Raw genomic sequence first — 24,547 nt, 5'->3', positions numbered from 1 at the left:
TCTCCTATGAACTTTTTTTTTTTTTTTTTTTTGAGACAGGGTCTTGCTCTTTCACCCAGGCTGGATTGCAATGGCAAGATCTTGGCTCACTGCAACTTCCACCTCCCGGGTTCAAGCGATTCTCCTGCCTCAGCCTCCAGAGTAGCTGGGACTACAGGTGTATGCCCCCATGCCCAGCTAATTTTTGTATTTTCAATAGAGATGGGGTTTCACCATGTTGGCCAGGCTGGTCTCGAACTCCTGACCTTGTGATTCGCCCCCCTCAGCCTCCCAAAGCGCTGGGATTACAGGCGTGAGCCACCGCGCCTGGCTGAACTTTTTTATACCTTTGTTCATTCCACAGGTTCTTTTGGACGTTTCTTATATTTTTATCCCTCTAATTTGACAGATACGTTGTTTAAATGTTACTTCTATATAAAATTCATGTCTTGTGTCCCTTTAGATAACTGTAGAAGGATATGTATAAGATGCTACTATAATTATTAATTTTATTATTTTTAATTTCAACGTACTATGAAATTCTAATGGGAAAGAGTCTTATTTGGAATATTGATATTAAGCAAGCTTTATAAAGTTTAGGATGTTGAAATCAGTGCAAATAAAAGACAAATTATAAATAGATCTCAAGTTTTCAATGCTAATCAAAGAAATAAATGTTTAAAAAACTTAATCAAGAAACATTATGCAATCTTATTAAAATCAATGTAAAAATGAAGCCTCTCAAAAATTATTTTTATAATAAATATGTACTATAAGGCTCATTATTTTTATTGTAACCGTAAGTTCCTACGGTTGCCTAAACATTGAATAAATAAATATAAAAGTTTAATACAAACCAAATAGATCATACCTGAGATTTTTCAAATTGCTTTCAAAATTAAACAAAGTTGCTTCTCAAGAGGTTGCACTGCTATTCATTTCGCCTTTTTATTGAAAAATACATTATGATGTTTTTTGTAAAACATGAAATTGCATGTGATTGATTTATTATGTTTTCTATTCAGCTAAATTGAGGCTAAATAGTTAGCAGTAGTCTTTCTTGATGGTACCGTGCAAATAATATTATCCTACATTTCTTACAGTAAATGAATAATTTATAGTAAATTGGATTATTCACAAATTTGTATGTAAGGGAGTTGGGTTATAATATGGAATGAATTATCATTGTGCTTTGAGGAAGTCTGAGTAAATTATAGGGACTTTTAGTGATATTGTAAGATACAAAAATAGGTTTAAATACATTAAATTTAAGAGCAGTGCATAAGATTGCAATAAGAAAAGAGAATCATATCCATAAGAGGAATATATAAATTACCAAAGGAAAACTACGCCATTTGATATAGTATAATACCAAATACTTTATTTTAAATAGTGAACTCTAAATAAACTAAGTAGATGCAATTTAATGATTGCCTTGAAGGTAGACTTCATTATTGATGGTGTGTCAAATTGGTAACACATTCACCAAGTGACTAACAACAGTAACCAACCAAGAATGATTGCCATCATCTCAGTGACCTGAATCTTCTATTTTGCCTTGTAATAACTGGTTAAGAACTAAAGATCACTTAAGAGTGATCTTTAAGTATTTAAGTATTCTTACTTCACATAATCTACTGAGATTTGAAAATATTATTTGCGTGGAGTTTAGATACTGATATGATTATCTGAAATTGTTTCTCGGTCAAATACACCAGGGAATTGATGCTGTGTTTAAACAGGTGACTTTTTTTTAATCCTCAGCTGTACATTAGAGAGTTGACATTTGAAAGTGAGAGAAAGCAAGCAGCTTTACAAGGTAGGGCTTTAGGGAAATGAGGCAGAGTTTTCCAGGAAACAATGATCAGAAAACATTTTGTTTACCTCTAAACCCATTAAGGTTTATATAATACTTTACTTCACAGCTACAGAAATAACATATTGGTCTTCATAAGAAAAGGGGCATTTGGTATTTCTTTGAAGTAAACCAATTGAGACACAATTCTAAGAAGTCATGGTTTGTGAAGCTTTTTAAATGTAGCTATTAACATGTGCAATAATAACGGCATATGTACCATACCTAGTGTATGGGAAGTAGAGGATGATTTACTCGGTCTTTAAAGCTTGAACTTTAATAAGCGTCATTAGAAAGGACGAAAACTTGCTCTACTCAGCATACAAACTTTGCTTTTTCAAAGAATAACCACACTAGCTTAAAGCAGATGAAGTATAAAATCAGACAACACAGCAGAAAATACTATATAAACAGTAACATGTCAAGAGTGGCATTGAATTGGTATGCAGAAACTGGCTAACAAAGTCTCAATAATTGGGAAATTAAAGGCCTACCAATACCAGTCACAGAAGGGAATAGGAGTCAATAACAGAACTTCATTTTAGTCATAAAAATATTATTTTATTAATTATTTAATTTTGCTGTAAGAAAATGTATTTACATAACCAAGTTATTGTTTGCAAGTAGAGGAGAGAGAGAGAAAATTACAGCATTTAATACCCCTTTTGTTTTTCTAAAGTCGCAAAGGATTAAAAAAAATCACATATTTGGCAAAGAGAGATATTGGAGCCAAGTAAATAAAACATTTGAAATCTAAATTCTTTTGTCCAGAAAAAAATAGGTGAGAGAAGCATAATGCCTTATTGGATGGTTGCAGAACAGTGATTATCTATATCTTATTTTGCGTTTCTTAACATCAGGCATTGCACCACATTTTCTATCAAATGCAAAAACTAATTGGAAGTGGCCGGGCGCAGTGGCTCACGCTTGCAATTCCAGCACTTTGGGAGGCCGAGGCAGACAAATCACCTAAGATCAGGAGTTCGAGACTAGCCTGGCCAACATGGTGAAACCCCCGTCTCTACTAGAAATACAAAAATTTTCCTGGTATGGTGGCAGGTGCCTGTAATTCCAGCTACTAGGGAGGCTGAGGCAGGGGAATCGCTTGAATCCAGGAGGCAGAGGTTGCAGTGAGCCGAGATAACACCACTGCACTCCAACCTGGGCAACAAGAGAAAAGCTCCATCTCAAAAAACAACAAAACTAATTGGAAACAGTTTCAGCCTTCAGTGTTTGTATAATTATGTAGAAGATATAAAACAGGTCACAGAAAAATAACATAGAATCTGATCAGTGAATGAGAGATTACAAATATTTTATGACATTCTGTCTTGTGTAAGGCAACCAGAAATATTTTACAGCATGAAAAGACATTCAAATTAAGCTTTGAATTGAGTCTAGGATTTCAAGCATTAGACACGAGGAAGGGGCAAATAACAAAGAATGGAAATCAGAGTATTACCAATATTTCTGCAAAGGTAGCTTAGAGTCAGGAGAGGCCTTGCATTTCAGACCAACACTTGGCCTGTGTTCAACAAGCAAGCAAGAGCTAGTGACGTTGAGACTGGGTGTGGTGGCTCCCGCCTGTAATCCCAGCACCTTGGGCTTTGGGAGGTGGAGACAGGCAGATCACTTGACGTCAGGAGTTTGAGACCAGCCATGCCAACATGATGAATCCCCATCTTTACTAAAAATATAAAAATTAGTCGAGTGTGGTGGCACACGTTTGTAATTCCAGCTACTCTGGAGGCTGAGGCAGGAAAATCTCTTGAACTTGGGAAATGGGGGGTGCAGTGAGTCGAGATCACGCCACTGCACTTCAGCCTGAGCAACAGAGCAAGACTACGTCTCAAATAATAATAACAATAATAATAATAAATAGGAGGTAGCGACTGATGAGTGAAACTCGTTTCTATGATCAGAACTCAAGTATATTAAACATATGACATCCATAGTCTTAAGAACCCATGACTTGTGGACAAAAGATTGTATAAAATCATTCAAGTGAAACGTGGTAAAGATTTGTAATAAAACAGTGGAAGAGGATATGTAGAAGACAAAACAAATGTAATAAAGAAGAGGGAAGAGTTCATAGTATTCGATCACTTACTGAATGTGGGCAAAATAAAGGGATTGGAATATAAAGAAGGGATAAAGGTGACTGAAATTTGAGTCCATTGCCTGGGCACTAAGATGGTAAAATAAATTGTGTTCAGAATACACCGTGATGGATTTTATTGCTAGGAAATATTTGTTGTTACTCATGGCTGTATCTCTAGTATATACTAAAATATACCTATAAATACATAATGTATAAAGCAATATCTAGTTACAAAATAGTATAGCATTGAGGGTGTTAATATTGCAATTATGTTGTTTTACTTTATTTAGTAATTTTTATTATTTTGCTTTATTTTACATACAAACTGTCGTTTTATATAAAAAATAATATTTAACATTTGAAATTGAGATAATAATATTTTCACCTCTCTTCATTCTATTCCTAGAAGTAATATGAAAATTAACTAAGAAGTAGTGAAATAACTGCTATGTAACTTTCTACGTAAATGAGTGCAATAACATAGATCCCTAGAGTGCATGTGATAGGCAAAGAAATCTGGGTGCTTTGGTTACAAGATTCTAGTAGATTAATGTCTGGCAAATGGAATGCACACAGTAAAATTTTAGCTGTTTTCTGGCCTACAAGACAATATATGTTTTTGCAGATAATCATATCTGCTCTAATTTATGTAAAATTGTTTTCTGGAATATTTCAATTAACTTTCTATACCATGCTTGTGAATATGTACATAGTTAAAATATCATTTCATTTTACTAATATAGTATGGCATCAGTTAATATCTACCCAATAGTTAAATATGATTAATAATATTTACCTTTAAATAATATGTGGGCTATTTTGAAGCATTCATTTTGTTGATTTACATATCCTGTTAATATTTTGAAATTCATAACTACTACCAAAGTTAATGCAAAATATATGCATTAATTCATATAGATATATATACTCAATACAAAAAAAGGGAATTCATTTCATTAATATTAGATTTCTTTTTGTTTTCTGCCTCTTGAAACAAAACTCTTGACACTTCTAGAGAAACAGACTAACCAATTTTCTAGACTTTTAATCTCAAATACAAATCGATAATGTTTACCTTTTAGTTGGTCAATTGTATAATTAATTATTGCAACAATAAAAGTATTGTGATTCTTCTACAGAAATATATTATTTGACAAATCTGAAAGATATTACCGAATCATAATGTATTTATTGCATACTGTACATGAGGTACAAAGAAGAAACCATGTCAAGGACAGGTGTTATATATTGGATAGTTATCACATGTTAAACTAATGTTAAGGGTAAAATAAAATTGGAGAAGTTGTAATGAAAAAATCAGCATAAAAACATAGCTTTTTCTTTTTTCATGGCAATGAGAAAACGTGGCTCTGAACATGCAGATGATTCCTCATGTAGAAACATGGGATATCTATAAATTATAACTAATGTTTGATAAAATAATAAGCTCAAAGACATAAACATACATAACAGATAATGGAAAGATGGATAATATAGAGACTGATTTTTAGTGAGAGCTTTATTTAGAAGCCATTTTAAATAAAATATGATATGAATTGTTTTGAAAAATATGCAGATTTAAATGAGAAAACCATTCTTGTTGTAATGTAGCCTTGGTGCAGAAATAAAATGAGACAATTTAAAGAGTTTTAGGAATTGATCTTGTCTAGAACAGTTGTTTCTAAAGCTGTGAGATTATTGGAATCACTTGTGATAATATTTAGAATAATGATTCCCAGGCACTAAATCAAATCTGCTAAATAATAATCCCCAGTGTTGGGTGGAAGAAAATTGAGTGTGGAACAATTGGTTGTTTAGTATTGTATAGTTACTGAGATTATTCATTTAACTGAATAAGTTACAAAATGTTAGTATAAAAATTACCATATAAAATTTTTATATTATACAAATAATTCTGATTAAAATGTATATAACTTATGGAGAAGTGAATAAGTGAAGGGAATATAATTGACCTATCATTAATAGAAAGTTATTATATTTAGGTTGGTGCAAAAGTAATTGCGGTTTGGGCCATTAAAAGTAGTGGCAAAAATCTCAATTATTTTGCACCAACCTAATAATTGCATGGTTGAACGATAGCGAATGATGATACAGTATATTTAGTCACTGAAATAACTGAAATAAAGAGATGGCAAACATCTTGGCATTAATATCAGCAAAATATGGTACCTAGTTAGTTCAGGAGAAACAGAAAAAATTTTTAAATGATGTCAAAGTAAATTTTTTCTATAATTTTAATTTATTTATTTTAAATTGATAAATAAAAATTATGTATATTTATGGTGTACAACTTGATGTTTTGTTATATGTAGACAGTGTGGAATTACTAAATCAGGCTAATTCACACTCCCATTACCTCATGTACTTATCATTTTTAAGGTGAGAATAATTAAGCCCTGTTATAAGCAATGTATCAGATATCTAATACATTGTTATTAAAAATAATTATCATATAAAATAGATCTTAATGTATTTCTTTTACCGAAAATGTTGTCTCCTTTGATCCACCTGTCCCCATTCCTCTCCCCCAACTCCTGATAACCATAATTCAGCCTTAAAGAAGAAGGAATTTCTATCATTTGTGACAGCACGGATGAACCTGGAGGATATTATGTTAAGTAAAATAAGCCAGGCACAGAAAGACAAATACCACATAATCTCACTTATCTGTGAAATCTGAAAAAAGTCAAACTCATAAAAACACAGAATAGAATAGTGGTTACCAAGTGAAATGTTAATTTGATTCTGAAACAAGGGCAATGGATGAAAATTATATTTAAAGTTTGTAGTAATATAGTTGGTAATGATCTGAACACGCTCATTGCTGAATACCTTCCAAAATGCACGTAGAGATTCTATTCAGTCATTGAGGATTATCAGAAGCTCAGGGACTAACTCAGGGTAAGCCTAAGGAGAAATAGTTTGGAGCTGCTGAATTTTAAAATGCAGAAGCTGAAGATATATCTATATATAAGTACCATTTTATTTTTAAAATAGTAGTTTAATAAAGAAAATAAAATCATGTGAAGTTGATATATTTTCTAGTTTACAAATCTAGCCACAAGAGATATGTTCTAAGGATGGAAATAGGCAATAAACCATTTAAAAATAAATGAAAATTTAAAATAAATATAGCAATAAATTGTTAGGTAGAAGGTAACCAGAATGGAGAAATAATAACTTTCGTTATCTCAGCTGAAGTATGTGGGTTATGATGTGCTTGGGGAACAACTTTTCAGTCTAAAACAACAACAACAACAACAAAATAGGTGGTGCAACTACCTAAAGAAAAGATAGGCTGGGTGTGTCTGAAGAAAATGTGGCTCTGCTATAATGAACAAGGTGAAGAACACTAATATACTCAGAATAAAATAAAGGAAATTACCAGCAGCCAAAACCAGAGGTAGTCAAGAACCTGATAGTTAAGCAGGCCTTAAATGTAATGGGTTTCTGGGAACTTGACATTTATTGAGATGTCTCTAGATCTTCCGATAATAGAATTAGCAGAATTACAGTATAAAGTAATGCTTATTCTCAAACACATGAAATACAGCTGTCGATGCCAAGTAAAGAGTTGATTAGGTTAATTTGGATGTTAGGAAACGTGTGTGTGTATGTGTATGTGTGTGTGTGTGTTTGCTTGGTTTGTGCAGGCACATGTATGTATGTGTATCCAGATGTTAAAGTTCTAGGTTCACATGTTAACTCATTGTTACTAAAATTATATATATATAAATATAAAACAGAGGCCCAGAAAATAACTACAAATTACTCCAGAATTCTAGAAACTAGAATGAAAAAGAGGAGACAAAAATAAGGCAAATTAAGAAGCAAGTTAGAAATAGAGAAAATCAGGGGAGTATAATGTCAGGGAAATGGAGACAGAGTGCTTCAAGAGAGGTAATGTAGAAATGCTGGCCAGTGTCAGATGCACATTTGAGGCTCGAGGTCACAGTTCTTTGGAAAAATGAATTAATATTGGGTGATTTTTCTACCACAATATTGAGTTATTTAGGTGAAAATATGAACTTGTTTTGTTTTATTTGATTTTTTTTATTTTTTTCCGGTTAGCTATAACTTTTATGGCTTTTTTCCAAGATGGATAGTGAATGTTAGAATAAAATAGATGAGCATTTATTTTATATTGATCATAGGGCATTGTTATGCCAAACTGTGGAATCTAATTTGAAAAAGAGAGGGTTTGCTCTAGCATAGAAAAAAACTATACTACAAGGCTACAATAACCAAAACAGCATGGTACTGGTACCAAAACAGAGATATAGACCAATGGAACAGAGCAGAGCCCTCGGAAATAATACTACACATTTACAACCATCTGATATTTGACAAACCTGACAAAAACAAGAAATGGGGAAAGGATTCCCTGTTTAAAAAATGGTGCTGGGAAAACTGGCTAGCCATGTGTAGAAAGCTGAAACTGGATCACTTCCTTACACCTTATACAAAAATTAATTCAAGATGGATTAAAGACTTAACTGTTAGACTTAAAACCATAAAAACCCTAGTAGAAAACCTAGGCAATAGCATTCAGAACATAGGCATGGGCAAGGACTTCATGACTAAAACACCAAAAGCAATGGCAACAAAAGCCAAAACTGACAAATGCGATCTAATTAAACTAAAGAGCTTCTGCACAGCAAAAGAAACTACCATCACAGTGAACAGGCAACATACAGAATGAGAGAAAATTTTTACAATCTATCCATCTGACAAAGGGCTAATATCCAGAATCTACAAAGAACTTAAACAAATTTACAAGAAAAAAATCAAACAACTCCATCAAAAAGTGGGAGAAGAATATGAACAGACATTTCTCAAAAGAAGACATTTATGCAGCCAACAGACACATGAAAAAAATGCTCACCATCACTGGCCATCAGAGAAATGTAAATCAAAACCACAGTGAGATACCATCTCACAGCAGTTAGAATGGTGATCATTAAAAAGTCAGGAAACAACAGGTGCTGGAGAGGATGTGGAGAAATAGGAACACTTTTACACTGATGGTGGGAGTGTAAACTAGTTCAACCATTGTGGAAGACAGTGTGGCGATTCCTCAAGGATCTAGAACTAGAAATACCATTTGACCCAGCCATCCCATTACTGGGTATATACCCAAAGGAATATAAATCACAAGAACAAAAAACCAAACACCGCATGTTCTCACTCATAGGTGGGAATTGAACAATGAGAACACTTGGACACAGGGTAGGGAACATCACACACTGGGGCCTATCACGGAGTGTGGGGAGCACGGAGGGATAGCATTAGGAGGTATATCTAATGTAAATGATGAGTTAATGGGTGCAGCAAACTAACACAGCACATATATACATATGTAACAAACATGCACGTTGTGCACATGTACCCTAGAACTTAAAGTATAATTTAAAAAAAAAGAAAAAATGAACTGGAAATTTCCACATAATCAAAAAAATTAGTGAGTAAGAAGCAAAGATAGAAAATGTTAGGCACAAAAAGGGTGGTAGTTTCAATCAGCACTTCATATATAATTCTGTAATCAGTAATAAAATGTTCAAGAAATAATCAGTGATGTGGGGTAATGAAGAATAATGGAAGAAAATGTTTTCGTGAGTTGGGGTTAAGAATTTGGCAAATGTATCTGTTGATTGGTCATCTAAAATGGTGATAATACATGCTATGGTAAAACATATCACAAGTTAACGTGTGTAAAGTCATTAATCCATATAGTAAATTCCATAATGTGAGGGGATGTGATTGAAAACTCAGTAATTGAAAGTGAGAAGGCATGGTAATACCATAGCCATACAGTATGGAGTCCTCTTCGATGAAACTCAACCTGGTAAATTGAGAAGGAAATCTAGTGTTCTGGATAGAGAAAAGGAGAGCTCTCCTTTTAGGCTACCATACCTAAGGTATGGATAATGGGGGAGATAAAATACTCTCTGCTTGAAAAATTTCTATTACAGTGTTGTCATGGATATTTTATCTAATTTCCTTCTACTAAATTGATATTTATTCATTTATATTTATTTATTAAATGGATATTTTGTTCTATTAAAGCTTCTACCTTTATCAAAGTACAGTCTATTCTTTCTTTATCCTGGAACCTGGTCATCTTTTATCTTCTCAAGGATTAATCTCTTAAATATCACTTTTATATTTTACTTTAAATATCTCATCTAAACATTAGATAAAGACAAGAAGAAACTTAAAGGAACATTATGGAAATGGTTTAAGACATGAGGAATTTTACTAACCATAAATGTAGTGTTATACAGAGCTGTGAAGATGGGGGAATTCCATGACATTAGTAATTACACAGTAATATGGGCATGGGAATCATTGTCATAGTGGTGGTATGGGAGGACTAGCTTTTTAAGGTGTTGGAAACAAACATGAATATTAAGCTTAATGGGAATAATGTTTCTTCTATAAGAAAAAGCATGCCAATCTGTTCAAATTATGAAACTGGGAACATGGCCTGGGGTGAAGTGTTGTCTCGAACTACCTGGGAGAGAATGGTGCAGAGTTTATGTGTGTGTGTGTACATGCATGTGTGTGATGTGTGCAATTTTCTGCATGTTTGGACAAATTACTAACTTTTTTGGCTCTAATAAGTAATGTAATAGGACTAGAAAAATATAAAAATCAAGGTTGTACTAATTTAATTTTCTCAATTAAATTTTAAAAAGGATATCAACTAGCAGCCCATCTCTTACATGAACAGATAAAAAAAAAATCACAAAAAACCCTTCACAAAAAACCCTACACAAAAAGAGGAAAATTAATCATTAAGAGCCATAATTGCAAAAAGTCTTAAATGTTAATGAGTGTCATAAAATATTTATGAGTCAGATTCAAAAGGCATGCAGATTAAGACTAGAGGTCACAAAAGCCAATTAAGTAATTAAGAAATATCGCTGCAGAATACATTATATAATGTATCAAATGTTGTTATCATCAAAATGGTCCTCATAAAAAGTATGTGATTTGGGTTATAAATATTAATTACTTTTATATAAATATGATAAAAATTTAAAAGTTGGAGAAAAGTCTGCCTACTTTTAAAATAGAAACAAATATTTGATTTGCAAGAAATTCAGAGAGTTTAAAAAATAAACAGCTAGGACATACCAGGAAATGAATAAATGACAGCACCTAACTCAAATATGAATAGAAAATTAATATAAAAATAAGCTTATTGAGTCAGAAAGATGGCCTTCTTTCCTGTCCTTAATTTTCTCTTTTAGAATATAAATTTCCTTTTTGGAATATAAATCACAGCTTTATATTCTGTGATTTTGCCCTATGCCCACAGCACGTTCAAGAATTGCCAGGCCCTCCCAATGTCAATGAAAAAATATGTGCAAAATCACATTTGTTGTTCTCATAGTGTTATTTCTCATACCCCCAAAAGGAATGTATTAGTCATTGGGAATGCTATACATATAAAGTAAATAAAATAATGAATAAATTTTGCTTTAGATGTATAAAGTTGTAGATATGGAGCATCCCTATTTCTGCAACTTTATGAAACAATTTGCATAATTTTTGTAAATATTAAAGTCTTTTCAAATAAGGGGATGCAAATTATTGTTTATCCAATTATATTTCACAGGTTAGGATAATTCCTTAAGAAACTGGCTTATGACGTGTTACCCAGTAGTCTATAATATTTTACAGATAATGTATTATTGAAGAAGCTTCCGATATGTTTAAATTTTCTAATTCTGCACATTTGTCTGTATGTCTTATATGCTGGTTTAGTTACACATCACTCATATGTAGTTAATTCCCTTTTTTATTTCTCAGCATTTGCCATACATGTGTAGAAGCAGAGCAAATACTTTTCAGCTAATGATAATTATGTCAATTGTTCAGCTACTGATACTTAAACAGCAGTACATCATTATGCATATTAAGCCACACATCATTATATCTGTTAGGATTGTAAAGCTGAAAATTTACTAAAAAACAACTAAAAAGTAGCTTGCCAATAAGATAGTCATTTATTCAAGTAACAAGTTTTATGGAAATAGGGTCAGTCCAAGTTTGGATAACTTAGAAAAACAGCAACATTTCAACCTTCTTTCTTTATCACTTTGCTGTGCAATCCTCAGAATGCCCTTCCAGTCTGTTTTTAATATGGTAGCGTGTATATTTTGGGCATAGTGAAAATATGAAAATATCTAAGAAAGAGAAGAGGATATTCCTGGTGAGTTCTACTTTTTTATCAGCAAAGAAATAAGTAATTTTCTAGGACTCTTCCATCATACTTTCAGGTTTTTAGCAAGAAGGGTCACTGACGTGGGGAGAAAAATAAAATAACAAAGGAACAGAAAAATCATCATTGTCCTAAGCAAATTATTTTGCAATCTTGATCTTAAAAAAGGGTCTTTCTTCTACAGCACACAGCCACTGACAATGAACTTTCATGAAAAATCATAGCTATGTCAACAAGGACAGGATGAAGGGATAGAATAGAAAAGCAACCTCATTGGGTCATTAAAAATAAGCTATGTGTTTGTTATTGTTTTTTAAAGGATCACTATTTTGGCTTGTATGGTCTAACCCAACTTGGCAGTTATCCCACTTACTTGCTTCTCACATTCTAAGAAACATTGTCTGATCACAGTTCTTGGAGGCTCTGGGTGATATTCATTGCCTTCACAGATTTTTACTTTGTTGGGTTCTAAATTGGAGAAAATGTTATAGCCTTCCATATCCCTAGCAAATTTAGAATTGAGGTCAAAATTACACTTACTGCCTAGCAATTCATACTTGAAAAGATTCAAAATTGAAGGGTCTTCCTCAAGAAGAAGAGAGGCTTGTTGAACTTACCCCACTCCATGATGGCAAAAAAGGAATAGGAAAATCACTTCGTTTTCATCATCATCAAGTACCGTTCATGATCCAGCAGGAAACAGTGGCCTTTGGTGTTGAGAAGAGCAATTTATAAATTGTAGACCATCTCAAAAAAATACTCCTTTTAGAAATGTGACAAGTTGATATTGTTTTCTCATTAGTTTCTCCAACTGTATTTATCACTTGTCTTTTGTGAAGATTTTATGGTGAGCAGATTGGTGAGAGGTACCGAAAAATGCTACCAGAGCATTGCTCCATCCTAAGTAGTAAAGAGATAGATCTTTATGTAAACATGAGAGCAAAGCAAAATGATTCATCATCATAAGTGATATAATTTTTACTTGATATTTTCAACCAGCTAATTGAAATTAATTTTATATTGCTTCCAAAATGTGCCCATTCATGCCATTTGTCCTTTTACATTTATTTCTGATTTATGAACACATTGTAAAAGCAGATTTCTTAAGCTATAATTTAAAGTGTACAATTTTGTGTTTTTGGCATATGTATAAAACTATAACATTATTTCCACCATCAAAATGAAGCACATATCCATTATTCCCAAAAGCTACGACTGTGTTTGATTTTTTTCTAATTTGATTGTCTCCATAGGGCCATTTGTTTTCTACCCTATAACACCTTAACTCATTAATGTTAAATATCTTTTCAAATTTTATTGAGTCTCAGAATCCTTCTGCAAAATATGCCACCCCTGTATATAACAGTTACTCATTTGCTAAAGATGCATGAAACTAAGGTAGTTGATTCTCATTATTCACAATAGTAATGCTCTATAATAATGTTCTATACAGTTACCACAAACACTTAAATAAAAAATACTAAACTCTTGCTCCTAGAGGAAATATATACACACATATATACATACAAATATTTAAATAACTCACATAGATTATAACCTTGTCCTAGAAACAACTCTTTCCTGTAGAGTCTAATTTCTCTATTTGAAAAAAGAGAAATGAACAAAATTTCAGTTAGATAAGAGACATAAATTCAAGCAATCTTTTCCACAATATGATGACTATAGTTAATAACATACTGAAGCCTTGAAAAAAATGCCAAGACAGGATGGGTGAGGTGGCTCATGTCTGTAATTCCAGCACTTTGGAGAACTGAAGCAGGTGGGTCACTTGAGGTCAGGAGTTCCAGACCAGCCTGGCCAATATGGTGAAACTCCATCTCCACTAAAAATACAAAAATTATCCAGGCGTGATGGTGCATGTCTGTAATCCCAGCTACTCGGGAGGCTGAGGCATGAGAATCACTTGACCCTGGGAGGTGCAGGTTGCAGTGAGCTGAGATCATGCCATTGCACTGCAGTCTGGGCAACAGAGAAAGACTGTCTAAAAAATTAAAAAAAAAATAATTAAAAAAGAAAATATGCTAAGACAATTATACAAAATGTTCTCCCCCAAAAATGATAACTATGTGGGGTAATGCATATGTTAGTTAGAGTTAGTCATTCCACAATGTATACATACTTCAAAATATCATGTTGTCCATGAAGAAAACATACAATTTTATCCATCTATTAAAATATTTTTAAAGAGATATGAGGTTCACAAATTTTAGTGAGTAAGTGAATACACAAACATTACTTCACAAATAAGGAAGATAAACTGTGGTGTATTGAGGGGTCTATAAAATGCCACTAATAAAAAGCCATGTTTTAAGTAAAATGGCCAAAATCCATGGCAGTAACCCTATTTATATCACAACTGCTATACCACTTTCTATCTCTAGGATGATTACATAGCATCTCTTAGTGTATTACAGCTATCCCTATTGATCTTGAGTTTGTCACAGTCTTCACATTTTATGATTGACTTCATTGAGGCCAGACTCATTGCTAAGTATAGTGCCCAACCTAGAGCCTGCTTTTGTCCTTTGTTATAACTACTATTTATGATTAAGCCCATGGATTACACAAGATGGTGGTCAAGATTATGATGATGATGATGATGATGTCACTTTTTAAAAGCATAGCAAATTAAATATTGATTATAATAGAAGCAAATGTCTCTTGGATAATTTCCTAATTAAATTAATTTTATATGGCCACATGAAAATTAATAGATACTTTTTTATTCAATATCTTTTCTTGAATTGTATATAAGCAAAAATGTACAAAATTAATGAGTCCATGCTGCTGAATTCATAAAAGTTTTTCTATAGATTTCAGATCACCCTAAGGCTGTGGAAAAGAGCAGTTAATCACTTATATGAAATCTTATTTTTGATATAAATTGATATAATATTTTTCTACTTTATTAAACAGGAAAGTCATGGGACATTCCTATTTCTAAATAGAAATTAGGAGATAATAACTACATTTAACTTAGTACATTTCAGTGTGAACACCATTTTCATTTACACCACAAGCTATTATGACAACGAGTACAACCACCACAAAGGTGCAAAAGACTGCTTGTATATTTAGATAGTCCCGGGAGACTGGTGCCTTTTGTTGAGAACCACCATTCTGGACAAATTTATTTTTTACTTTTCTGTTCTTACATTTCTTGATCTCCCATCAGTACTGACAGAGTAAAACACTCAATTTTTGTAACTTTTTTCTGTCTCTCAGGAATTTGCATGTATTACTTCTCTTTTAATTTTCTTCTAACTCCCAATCATGGAATAACCTAAGGCCCTATTCTGTTCCTTTTGTTCTTCATCTAAACTGTGTTCTTAATTGATTTATTCTGTTGCATTTTAAATGGTAATTATATACTGATGATTCTTGTATTTATTTAGAGCAGAGCTTAAACCACTTCAGTAAAGAGATTATAAAATAAAGTTGTTAAAGTAAAAGTGTATTTTTTAATCACCAAAAGTAGTTGAAACTGGATAGAGAGCTCTGATGGATAAGAAAATCCAGGTCCCAGGCAAGCAGAAGGGTGCACTTTCTAACTTTTGCCATGTGGCCAGTTTTACCATGCTATCGAGCCAGACAAAGATTTCATTGAAAAATGAAACTACAGACTAATATCCCTGTGACTGTAGATGCAAAACTTTTGAACGAAATACTAGAATCTCAATCCAACAACATATAAAAATAGTTGTGTACCATGATTATGTTAGATTTATACCAAGAATGCAAGGGTGGTTAAAAATAAGTAAACAGTCGATGTAAAATACCACATTAGTATAATGACGGAAAAAAGAAGATCACATGATTTTTTTAATTGATGCAGAAAAAGTACTTAACAACATCTAATAAACTATCATGATAAAACAGAAAACTATGAATAAAGGCAATTTATCAAATGATAAAGAGTATTTTTGAAAAGCCAACAGTTAATATCATATTTAATGGTGAAAGACTTAAAGTTTTCCCCTAACAGTCAGAAATGAGACAAGAATGCTCACTTTCACCACCTCTACTCAATGTTGTATTGGAAGTTCTAAAACTGAAAATTCTTAGAGAAAACATAGAAGTAAATATGCATGCCATTGCTTTTGGCAATGAATTGTAAATATGATACCAACAAGACAAATAAAACAACCAAAGCATAGAAAAGTTGGGGTTCATCAATGAGATACTTTTTCGATCAAAGACGTTATCCAAAAAGCAAAAAGACAACCTACAGAACAAGGAAAATATTTTCAAGTCATGTAGCTGATAAGTCTAGTATTCAGAATATGTGTATAAAGAAATCTCACAGTCCATCAGAGTGAGAAAGGAAAACGGAATTTACATTCCAGCACTTTCACATTCTGGCACCTTGTGCACCTGGGCAGCCACTACAGAAGCCAAATCCCACACCCAACAGAACAGAGCTACCTCTAAGTTCAGAAGCAGTAGCTGAACCAAAGTGTCCATGGGTCTGGTTAGATCAGAGATGTGTTGCATCAGGAAAGTCAAGCTATCTGGCAGTGCCGGGAAATTAGATGACAGGAATGACAGGCTGGGCTGTTTACTGGAAATCATGCAAAAACTAGGTAACAAGCAAGGCTGAGTAAATTTGGGAAGGTGTGTAAATCTATGCCAAATGTTTTACATCTTTTCATAAAGAATTCTGCATATTTCTATCAGGTATCTTGCTAATACTACAAAATTGGGTCTCTATTATTGAACATCAGTGATCTTAATTGTTCTCCAGATAGTCACAGAATCTTCTTCATAGTTATATGCAGTCACAATGGCCTAAGAAGTCTTCAAGAGTTTTGTGAATCAAGACACATTCTTAGTTCATGCAGTTGGTTTGGAGTCTAGACATGACATCCTTAACTTTTTCATGAACTCTGGTAGAATTGTCTGACTCTCATTCAGCCCTTCTGTAAATATGGTTGTTTGCCTGGTATGTTGGTCCTTTTGTCATAACTTGAGGGTCTGCATTTTTAGTTGCTTTGCACTCATTAGGCTTAGTTTGATGGAATTTCTCTTTGACAGCTGTAATTTTGTGCAGACTACTAAGCACTATTTAATCCCCCAGGTTCACATATACTCTACCTGTTTACTAGCATATATAAATCTTTTCAATAATCAGGTTCAAATACCACAGTATCATACAACTCAAATGCCACAAAATAGTAACTTTCTCATTGCCTGCTGGCTTACTCTCATGACTGTCCAAAATGGCCAACTCGTTTTCAGGGCTTAAATACAATGGGATCTTTAATGTGTTTCACTGTGGGTCCCTAATGTATCAAAGTCTAGATTTGCAGATATGGGATGTTTAGTCCAAAAAGGGGTATGTTTTATTGATGGCAAGAGGAAAGTCCGATTTCTACTTTCACCTGTTGATCCTCAGACCTGTGTATTTAGCTAATGAAAACAGCATCATATATCAGCTTTTGCTTCATTACACATCATATTCCTGGAGGCAATGTCCCACATTTAAGAGATGTCATTCCATATTTTAGCTGAATGTTTACCAGTTTAACAGCATTTTATAACACAATCAGACTGCCTGCTTCTAGATAAACACACCCATGCATGACCAATGAAATGCATCATTATCAGTTTATTTTGGTATCTCCTTTGCTATAAAATGGTCTGAAGAACAATACTTGGCGATGGTTCAGGTATTTTGTAAGCCTTCAGGTGGTGCTGTTTTCCACCCGAGGCACTTAAGGGAAAGAAGAAAAATGCATGTCCAAAATAAGTGTGCATTCTGGGAAGGATGATTTACTACCACCCCACAGAACTTCCCCCAGGTGACTAGATAATCTCCCCCACAAAATGGTGTTCTAATAAATTATCTGCACTGGTCTTTTCTGGAATAATGCACGCAGCAGTGGCTATAGCTAGATCATTTTGGTGAGACAGAGCTCAGGTTTTGCAGCGTATGCTCTCTTTTTTCTTTATTTCTTTGTTTCTTTTCTTTTCTTTTCTTTTCTTTTTTTTTGAGACAGAGTTTCACTCCTGTACCCCAGGCTGGAGTGCACTGGCACGATCTCAGCTCACTGCAACCTCTGCACAAGCCTCAGCACTTCTAGAGGGACAAGAAGTGCTAAAATACTTAAAATGACATAAAACAGTTTTGTCATATTGATGAATATATAAAATCATCCTTTCTACATAAACAAACATCTTTTAAAATGTGTACACGTTATTAAAAAACACCGACAAATATTTATATTGATTACTTGAGCATTAACAGGCAAACAAATAATAATTCTTGAAACACATATACATAATTTCCTCAATTCCTTCCTTCCTTCCTTCCCTCCTTCCTTCCTTCCCTCCCTCCCTTCCTCCCTCCTCCCTTCCTCCCTCCCTTCCTTTCCTCCCCCTTCGTTCCTTCCTTCCTTTCCTCCTCCCTTCCTCCCTCCCTTCCTTTCCTCCCCCCTTCGTTCCTTCCTTCCTTCCTCCCTCCCTCCCTTCCTGCCTCCCTCCCTTCCTCCACCCTTCCTCCATCCCTTCCTTCCTCTCCTCCCCCTTCCTTCCTTCCTTCCTCCCTCCCTTCCTTTCCTTTCCTCCCTTCCTTCCTTCCTTCCTCCCTCCCTTCCTTTCCTCCCTCCCTCCCTTCCTTCCTTCCTTCCTCCATCCCTTCCTTCCTGCCTCCCGCCCTTCCTTTCCTTTCCTCCCTCCCTCCCTCTCTCCCTTCCTTCCTTCCTTCTTTCCTTCCTTCCTTCCCTCCTTCCCTTCCTCCCTCCCTTCCTTCATTTCCCCTCTCCCTTCTTTCCCTCCTTCCTCCCTCCCTCCCTTCCTTTCCCTTCCTTTCCTTTCCTTCCTTCCTTCTTTCCTTCCTTCCTTCATTTGTTTCTCCCTTCCTTTCTTCCTTCCTTCCCTCCTTCCTTCCCTCCTTCCCTTCCTCCCTCCTCCCTTCCTCCCTCCTCCCTTCCTCCCACCTCCCTTCCTCCCTCCCTTCCTTCCTTTCCTCCCCTCTTTGTTCCTTCCTTCTTTCCTTCCTTCCTTTCTTCCTCCCTTCCTCCCTCCCTTCCTCCCTTCCTTCCTTTCCTCACCCCTTCGTTACTTCCTTCCTTCCTTTCCTCCCCCTTCGTTCGTTCCTTCCTTCCTTCCTTCCTCCCTCCCTCCCTTCCTTCCTGCCTCCCTCCCTTCCTCCTCCCTTCCTGTCTCCCTTCCTTCCTTTCCTCCCCTCCCTTCCTTCCTTCCTACCTCCCTTCCTGCCTCCCTCCCTTCCTTTCCTCCCTTCCTTCCTTCATTCCTTCCTTCCTCCCTCCCTCCCTTCCTTTCCTCTCTCCCTTCCTTCCTCCCTCCCTTTCTTCCTGCCTCCCTCTCTTCCTTTCCTTTCCTTTCCTCCCTCCCTCCCTCTCTCCCTTCCTTTCTTCCTTCTTTCCTTTCTTACTTCCTTCCCTCCCTCCCTCCCTTCCTCCCTCCCTTCCTTCCTTTCCTCTCTCCCTTCTTTCCTTCCTTCCTCCCTCCCTCCCTTCCTTTCCCTACCCTTCCTTTCCTTTCCTTCCTTCCTTCCTTCCTTCCTTCCTTCCTTCCTTCCTTCCTTCCTACCTTTGTTTCTTCCTTCTTTCCTTCCTTCTCTCTCTCTCTTTTTTTTTCTTTCTTTCTTTTTTTTTTTTTTTTTGAGACAGGATTTCACTCCTGTACCCCAGACTGGAGTGCACTGGCACGATCTCTGCCTCCCAGGGTTCAAGCGATTCTTATGCCTTGGCCTCCCACATAGCTGGGATTGTAGGTGTGAGACACCATGTCCAGTCTGATATCTTATTACGTTTTTTATTATGTGTATTTTATGGCCATTATTATGTGTTGCTCTCTTTCTGAAGAGTGTTTTTTTAATAACTTGTTATTTTGTATATATTTTCTTTTTATAGAATTGTCAGCCTTCTTATTTCATGTTACATTTGATGGTTAATGAGCATGAGATTATGGATACTTTCAATTGACTTGTTTTCTTAGAACTTAATATTTTAGTCATCTCTTTTGCGCTATAAATTTTATATGATAAAATATAAATGCTTTTAGTGTATAGTTCATTGAATTTTGATAAAATATACCATGTATAACCAGCACCATATTCAAGATGTAGTACATAAGCATAACCTCAGATAATTCCCTTGACATCATTTATTTATTTATAAATCTGCTTTCCTCTATCACCATGGCAACCATTAATATGGTTTATATCTCCATAAAGTAGGTTTGTCTGCTCTAAACCTTACATATAAATTGAATAATGTAGTATGCACTCTTTGTGTCTGGATTCTTCCACTAGGCATTTAAAAAATATTCATTCATTTTGCAGAAGGTAGAAGGGCTTCATTCTTTTTATTGTTGAGTAATATTTTGCTATGAAATTATATGAAAGTGTTTATTCAAATGTATATGGACTATTGGTTTGTTTTTCAGTTTCTGGCAATTATGAATAAAGCCACTGTAACTATTTGTCTCTAGACTTTATAAGGAAATAGATTAGGTAAAATACCAGGATTTGTTATTTTATATGGTAAGCAGGCAATTAATTTTGTAACAAAATGCCAATCTGTTTTCATAAGTGGTTTTGTGGATTTGCATGTGGATTTGCATATCATAGGCAATGTTTGAGAGTCTAGTGACTCTACATTATGAAAACGTGGTAATAACAGTCTTTTATATTTTACTTATTCTAATGGGTGTACAGTAGTATACAATTATAGTTTCATTTTTCATAGCCTTTATTACTAATGAATCTGAGAATCTTTCCATGAGTTTACTGTGAATTCATGTTTGCTCTTTTTTTTGAAGTTTCTTCTTCTAATTGTGTCGTCTTCCTACGATTGAGTTTAAATTTCTTAATATTGCCTGGATATTATAAATGTGTCATATATTTGTATTATACATATATTTCCCTCCCTGTGATTTATCTTATTTCTTAACAAAGTCTTTTGAAGGCCAAGTTTTAATGTTACTTAAATCAGATTTATTATTTCTTCTTTTTGGTGGGTTTTTCAGTGTTCTATCTAAAAGCCGTTAGAATACCCTAAGGAAATGAATATTTTCTCTTTTTTTTTCTTCTGGAAATGTTGTTTTAGTTTTTAGATTTAGACCTGTAATTCATTTTAATATATTTGCATGTTGTGTAATCTAACAGTTGTAATGATTTTTCTTTTCTGTATGCTTTCTTAAGACTATCCCTTCCCATACACTTGAATGATATGCTTGCCAAAAATCAGTTTCCCATATATCAACTGATGGATCAATTTCTGTACAGTCTATTCTGTTCCATGTTTATGCATGTATACTTTATGCCAGAGCCCATTGGTTTGATTTTGTAGATTTAGAGTATGTCTGGAAATCGGTTAGTGTAAACATTCAATTTTATCTACTTAACAAAATTGTGTTGGTCAGATGTCAGACTCAGTTCACTCTCTTTTACATAAATCTGATGGATTTTGATTGAATAAATCTAAAAATAAATTTAAGGAGCAAACACATTTTTAAAATGCTCAGTCTTCAAATTCATGAACATGGTGCTTCATTAATTGGGTTTTTCAATATTTTAATCAGTCAAAAATTAAAGTTTTGATTATGAATTCCTAGTTCATTACACGTATTCCAAAGTATTTCATGTTTTTGATGCTATATCAAATGATAACATTTGGTAAATTTATTTAGATAAATTAAAATTATGAAGTAATATATTTAAAGTAACTACTAAATAGCAAGTAATTATACAGAACTTTTATGTTCTTGACAACTCCGGAAGCATATTATTTATGTAAGCCTTATTATGATTGTATAGGTGGATTCTACTGTTATGGTTCTCCTTTTCTTTTACCCACCAGGAAACTGAGGCTTTGAGAAAGTAGGATCTTAGTGAGAATTTTATTTTTTTAGCCACTCACTTAGCTTTACCTAAATTTAGTAATATTTCTGGATGTTTTGATCCTGCAAACTAAAAAATTTCTTCTTTTTAAATTAATTCCAATAAATATAATTGGATTTCTTTGTACTAAAAACTGGAAAAATCTTAATGTACAAGGAGGTACATTTTTTAAGGACAGTCAGTAAGTGAGACAGATCTGGAAGTGTGGTGTTAAAGCATATTGTTAGAAATGATGGCAGAGGTAGATTTAGAAATGTGTCTTACAGAAGAATATTTTTATATTCACTGTATCATATTGCCTTTCTATCTTTTACTTTTTAATTCTAGATATCACTGGACTCTCATTTTCTATGTAATATATTAACACAAAATAAACATTGTAAAAATTTTGAATATAATGTCTAGTTGTTTTGTATTTAAATAGTTTAATAATAGCTGAAATGAAATTAACTTGAAATAAGGTTAGCCCATAAATACAAACGCAAAGAATATAATTTTCCCACATTTTTTCTTTTCACAAAGCAGTACTACAGTATAATAGCAAGGTTTTTTATGAATTCTATAAATATTTGCTTAAATGATGTTGGGAACGTTCTTCTTAATATTATTACTTTTACACATATTTTAATATGTGAGAATTAAAGCAAGGAATACTTTCCTTTTTATATGTTAACTCCCAAAGTACTAAAAATAAATTATAATTTGAAATTAAACTTTTCATATTTCTATGCAGCATAGAGTTTTACCCCAATGAACTTAGAATGTAGTATGTTCAGTTTCCTAAATAGTCACTTTAATAGTATATGGAATAGTCCAGAAAACCTAACTCCAATATAAGCTAAGCAAAACAATGCATAGATAATAGTTTTCCTATTATTTATTGTTTAAGGTAAGCAGAGTTTGTTAAGCAATACAATGCTCTACCGAGCACCCCTCCTACATGCATAGCAAATTTTATAATACATATCAGCCTGTAATGGAGGCTTCTAACAAAGAAACAAAAGTTTTGACCTACATGTCATATCAACTAAATACCTAAGTTAAATATGCAAAATGTTGCCAGTGGCAATTTTTCTTTCTGCATTGAGGCATAACTTCAATAACATCTGTGTTTTAAAAATCCATAGAAATGAATTTGTCACAGTAAAGGAAATTAAGCCAATTATGAAAATTATCTGTCTAGTGCTTGACATTATAAATAAGAGTCTTGTATAATTAGTGTCATAGATACATTTCCAAGTTCATGAACGTCTAACTGAATGAATCTATTCCTATGTCAAAAATGATGATCTCTTTGTGACTTATGACCAGTTTTGACCTCTAGTATGTAGGGTCCTGTATCTTTTGACCTCTGTCTCTCTTTGCATCACCTCTTCTATCACTGCCCTACAGCTTTCTATTCCCCCTGCCCTCAGCCAAGTTTCTTTGAATGTGTTTTTTGTACCCACAGGCCCTTGCAATGACTGAAATGGTTTTACTTCTGCTATTTCTGCACAATCTTTCCCAATTTAACTGTAATTTATCCTCTCATCTTGACCCAAATATTACCTCCCCTTGGAAGACTCTTTCACTCTTTAAACCCAACCCAAGTCCTTTACAATCTGTTTTCAAAGCAACCTGTCACATTTGCAAGCTTTGTGATTGCTTGGTTGACATTTATTTACCCCACTGATAACTCTAAGTTACACTAATTATTAGCACAATGTTTCACTCATAATAGTCCCTTTATAATTTTTTTAAATTTATTTTTTATCTATTTTCAATTTTCATAGAGATGAGGTCTCACTATGTTGCCCAGGCTGGTCTCAAACTCTTGGCCTCAAGAAATCCTCTTACTTCAGGCTCCCAAAGTGCTTGGATTACAGGCGGGAGTCACTGTGCCCAGCCTGTAAATATTTGTAAGTGGGTTTTTGTTTGTTTGTTTGTTTGTTGTTTTTACTTTTTATTTATTTATTTTTTAAGAGAGTGTCTCACTCTGTTGCCCAAGCTGGAGTGCAGCAGTGCTAGCATAGCTCACTGTAACTCCAGGCCTCAAGCAATCTTCCTGCCTCAGCATTGTGAGTAGCTGAGACTACGGGAGTGTGCCACTACGTTCAGCTATATTTTTTATTTAATTTATTTATGTATTTTTTTTAAAAGACAGGGTCTCACTATGTTTCCCAGGCTTGTCTCAAAGTCCTGGCCTCAAGTGATAATTCTCCCTTCTCGGACTCCCAAAGTGTTGAGATTATAGGCATGAGTGACTGCACCCAGCCCACAAATATTTGTTAATAAAGAAATGATTGTAATGCCAGCCTTAAATTATTAATTGGCATAACAAATCACACAATTGCTTATGTCAGAATCGAGAGACATTGGTACCTCTTTTTCCTTTCTCAGCATCTCTAAGCAACAAGTTCTGTTAATTATAACTCTAAGATATTTAACACAATATAAATTTCCATTTGTCCCACATCATTATTTTCTAACATA

This window comes from Pan troglodytes, chromosome 14, assembly GCF_028858775.2.
Source record: "Pan troglodytes isolate AG18354 chromosome 14, NHGRI_mPanTro3-v2.0_pri, whole genome shotgun sequence".
Lineage (NCBI taxonomy): Eukaryota > Metazoa > Chordata > Mammalia > Primates > Hominidae > Pan > Pan troglodytes.
The sequence above is the reverse complement of the archived record's forward strand: the minus strand, read 5'-3'. Positions refer to the sequence as shown.